The following is a 5,018-nucleotide window of genomic DNA, read 5'->3' as shown; positions in this document are numbered from 1 at the left end:
AATGTACTTGCGCAGGGGCTCTCCTTCCTTCTGGGCGAGCAGATGAAGGTCACTCTCTTGGCCATGGGGTTTGTGGCCGCCTATAAAGGCGCCGACAAACTGATGGCACAGGTCTGCCCAGGAGGATATGGAGTCGTCCGGCAAGTGCATGAGCCAGGACCTGACGTTGGGCTTGAGCACCAGCGGGAAGTAGTTGGCAAGGATCTTGTCATCCCGCCCCCCGGCAGCCTGCACCGCGATGGTGTAAATGCTGAGGAACTCCGACGGATGCGACTTGCCGTCGTACTTCTCTGGTACGTCTGGCTTGAAATTCTTCATGCTGGGCCACTGGACTTGCCGCAGCTCACGAGTAAACGCAGGGCAACCTACCGCGTACAGCAAGTCGCCTGGTTCCCCTGGCGCATGCATGTCGACAGAGGGCCCAACGCGCTGGTCCGATTGACGTCGTGCTTCTCTTCGACGCTCGATGCGAGTACGAGCATCTTCTTGCTGTCGTTCGTGAAGAACTTGGCGCTGATCGCGAAGAGCTCGTGGATCTGATGACGCGGTGGAGTCACTGTCGAGGTGGATCCGGCGAGTCGGCGATCTTGGCCTTCGGGGCGGAGAGTGCAGAGTGGTTGCACCCCCACCGGTCTTGTCGCCACCGGCTCGTGCCTGGCTGACTTGTCGTGGCTGCGACGTGCTCGGCTGCCGTTGAGTGTCGCCGTTGGCGAAGCCGATGAGACTCTGAATGGTGTCCCTCCAGTCGTCGATCTTGTCTGCCGTTGGAGGGTAGTCTAGGAGCAGTTGAGCTCGCGCCAAAGCTTCTGCTGGAGTGGCGGGTGGCGGTGGCAAACAGTGCGAGGAGCGGGATATGCTCGGACTTCTAACTATGTTAGAAGGAGCAGTATCCTGTCCAGGCGACCGTGCCTCGCTCGTGCCAGCATGTTGGCGTGCATGCTGGTCTTGAGCACTCCGAGATCCACCAGCTCGATCTTGGTCCAGCAAACGCATGGTACCGTGAGCACCATGACGCTGCCGGTCCCGAGCCTCCTGAGATGGGCGCGGTGCATGTACGGACGCCGAGGTCTTGGAGTGCGCCCGGTCGTTGTGGGAGCCGGCTACACCGCCGATGGGCAGCGCAGCCTTGTCCTTGGACCTGGCAGCACCGTGAGCTCCCTCGTCGACGCCCGTTCTTCCGCCGGCGTCTGCCCCATCAGCCGTTTGCTCCGGCGGTGGTGGGTTCGGCGCGGATGGAGCAGCCGCCTCCGAAGCCTTCTTCTTCGGCGGCATGTCGATGAAGATGATGAAGATTTAGCTCGTGTGAACGCCGGATCTGGTTCACACAACCTCGACGCCCCCCTACCTGGCGCGCCAGAGATGCCGGGGGACTAATCCACGAGCACCTATGGGACCGGCAGACCGAGTCCCTTTCGGTTCGGCGGGGGCGAGGGTCGCACGAAGAGCGGATCGAGGCGAAGCACACGAGCGGTTTACCCAGGTTCGGGCCGCACAGATGCGTAAAACCCTACTCCTGCCTTGTGGTTTGTATTGAGTTCTTGCTCGGGAGCGCGGAGTGCTACAGTACACCCCAGCAGCTAACGAGACCGAGCGTGAGAGTTCTCTTCCTACTCCTCCCCCCCCCCTCTATGTTGCGCATGGGCCTCCTTTTATATGCTCAAGGGGTCACCGACAGGTGGTAACGTAGACAAGGGTAAAAATGGAAAGGTGTTGCGGTTGGTACAACTACCTGCTACAGTGTATCATACCTAACCCTGACGGAAGGGGACAAGGGCATTAAATGCCCGTCTGCGTCGTCTAAATAGTGCAAAAGGGACCGTCAGGGACGCCACCGCTCGCCACGATGGCAATCTTGTCAGTGCCGTTTGCCACCGTGCACCGCTGGCTGCACAGCCTCCCGCCACGTACGCCTGGAAGGGTCCCAGAGCGACACGTTGGTGGATGTGCTGGAGCACGGGCACAGAGTGGTGGCTTGCCGCGGCAAGCGCCTTGCCGCGGTCGTTGTCTTGTCGCGTTCGGGAGCTTGTCGCTCACCGGGCCTTGTCGGGATGCGTGGCGCGTCGCGGCAAGTTCCTTGAGATGGCTTGGTTGGCCTTCCCGGCAAGCTCCTCTTGCCGGGGTCTTGTCTCCTTAAGCGCCTCGCCTTGGTTGGCCTTCCCGGCAAGCTCCTCTTGCCGGGGTCTTGTCTCCTTAAGCGCCTCGCCTTGGTTGGCCTTCCCGGCAAGCTCCTCTTGCCGGGGTCTTGACTCCTTGGCTTGGATACTTTGTCCTTGAATGGCTCCAAAGGAACCACGGAGGACCTTGGCGGTCACCCGGCAAGCCTTGCCGCGGGATGCTGCGACTGCCCGTGCACAAGTTCGGGATACTAGGGTACCCCTACTCTAGTACACCGACATCCGGTGTCATGGTTTGGATAATATTACTTTGAACATTAATAGGCATCCCGGAGATATAATGCTTTATTCGTTGCCCATTGACAACCTTCGGAGTTCTTTATTTGATGGCTCTAGACCGGTAAACCTCCTCGATGGCATAAGGGCCTTCCCATTTTGAGAGGAGTTTTCCTGCAAAAAATCTAAAACGAGAGTTGTACAAAAGAACATATTCTCCGACTTTAAACTCACGCTTTTGGATTCTTTTGTCATGCCATATTTTAACTTTTTCTTTGAATAACTTTGCATTTTCATAAGCTTGGGTTCTCCATTCATCTAAAGAGCTAATATCAAATAACCTCTTTTCACCAGCAAGTTTGAAATCATAATTGAGTTCTTCGACTGCCCAGTATGCTTTATGTTCTAACTCAAGAGGCAAATGGCAAGCTTTTCCATAAACCATTTTATATGGAGACATACCCATAGGATTTTTATAAGCTGTTCGATAAGCCCAAAGTGGATCATCTAATTTCTTAGACCAATTCTTCTTGGACCTATTGACAGTCTTTTGCAATATTAATTTTATTTCTCTATTGCTAAGTTCAACTTGGCCACTAGACTGGGGATGATAAGGTGATGCAATTCTATGGATAACATCATACTTGGCAAGCATTTTATGGAAAGCACCATGAATAAAGTGTGAACCACCATCAGTCATTAAATATCTAGGGACTCCAAACCTTGGGAAAATAACTTCCTTAAGCATTTTAATATAGGTGTTGTGATCAGCACTTCTGGTTGGAATAGCTTCTACCCATTTAGTAACATAATCAACAGCAACCAAAATATGTGTATAGCCATTAGAGGAAGGAAAAGGTCCCATGTAATAAAATCCCCAAACATCAAATGGTTCAACAGCAAGTGAATAATTCATAGGCATTTCTTGACGCTTACCGATATTACCTATTCTTTGACATTCATCACAAGAAGAGACAAATTTACGGGCATCCTTGAAGAGAGTAGGCCAATAAAATCCAGATTGCAATACCTTGTGGGACGTTCTATCTCCAGCATGATGCCCTCCATAAGCCTCAGAGTGACATTTTCGTAGGATTTGTCCCTGTTTATGCTCAGGTACACAACGTCTAATAATACCATCTACTCCTTTATAAAGAAGTGGGTCATCCCAAAAGTAATGTATTAAATCATAGAAGAATTTGTTTTCTTTTGTTGGTATGTAAAGCTAGGTGGTAAATATTTAACAACAATGTAATTAGCATAATCAGCATACCAAGGAGTACTATTAGCAACATTTATTGCAGCTAACTGCTCATCACGGAAACTATCATCAATAGGTAGTGGGTCATCAAGCACATTTTCAAGCCTAGACAAGTTATCAGCTACTGGGTTCTCAGCTCCTTTTCTATCAATGATGTGTAAATCAAATTCTTGCAACAAGAGAACCCAATGAATAAGTCTAGGTTTAGCATCTTTCTTTCCCATAAGATATTTAATAGCAGCATGGTCTATGTGAACAGTTACTTTGGAATCAACAATATAAGGTCTAAATTTATCACAAGCAAATACCACTGCTAAGAATTCTTTTTCAGTAGTAGCATAATTTCTTTGAGCACTGTCTAGAGTTTTACTAGTATACTGAATAACATTAAGTTTCTTATCAACTCTTTGTTCTAGAACAGCACCAACAGGATAATCACTAGCATCACACATAATTTCAAAAGGCAAGTTCCAATCAGGTGGTTGAACAATAGGTGCAGATATTAAGGCTTTCTTGAGTGTTTCAAAGGCTTCAAGACAATCATCATCAAAAACAAAAGGAACATCCTTTTGCAACAGATTAGTAAGAGGCCTAGAAATTTTAGAAAATTCTTTGATAAATCTCCTATAGAAACCAGCATGACCTAGGAAACTACAAATACCTTTGATATCCTTAGGACATTGAATTTTCTCAATGGCATCAACCTTAGCTTGGTCCACTTCAATACCTCTTTCAGAAATTTTATGACCCAAGACAATGCCTTCATTAACCATAAAGTGGCACTTCTCCCAATTCAAGACAAGATTTGTTTGTTCACATCTCTGCAAAACTCGCTCAAGATTGCTTAAACAATCATAAAAAGACTTCCCATAAACAGAAAAGTCATCCATGAAACCTCAACAATCTTTTCACAAAAATTAGAGAATATAGCAATCATACATCTTTGAAAGGCAGCAGGTGCATTACATAAACCAAAAGGCATACGTCTATAAGCATAAGTTCCAAAGGGACAAGTAAAAGTACTCTTTTCTTGATTAGGTTGAGAAACAGGTATTTGTGAAAAGCCAGAATATCCATCAAGGAAGCAAAAGTGTGTGTGCTTAGATAATCTTTCAAGCATTTTATCAATAAAAGGAAAATGGTAATGATATTTTCTAGTTGCTTTATTTAATTTTCTATAATCAATTACCATTCTATAGCCTATAACAATTCTTTGTGGAATAAGCTCATTCTTATCATTAGGAACAATAGTTATACCTCCTTTCTTAGGGACACAATGAACATGACTTACCCATCTACTATCAGCTATGTGATAGATTATACTTGCTTCCAGAAGTTTTAATATTTCAGTTCTTACCACTTCTTTC

This window comes from Triticum dicoccoides, chromosome 7A (genome assembly GCF_002162155.2).
Source record: "Triticum dicoccoides isolate Atlit2015 ecotype Zavitan chromosome 7A, WEW_v2.0, whole genome shotgun sequence".
NCBI classification, from domain to species: Eukaryota; Viridiplantae; Streptophyta; class Magnoliopsida; order Poales; family Poaceae; genus Triticum; species Triticum dicoccoides.
Note: the sequence above shows the minus strand (reverse complement) of the source record.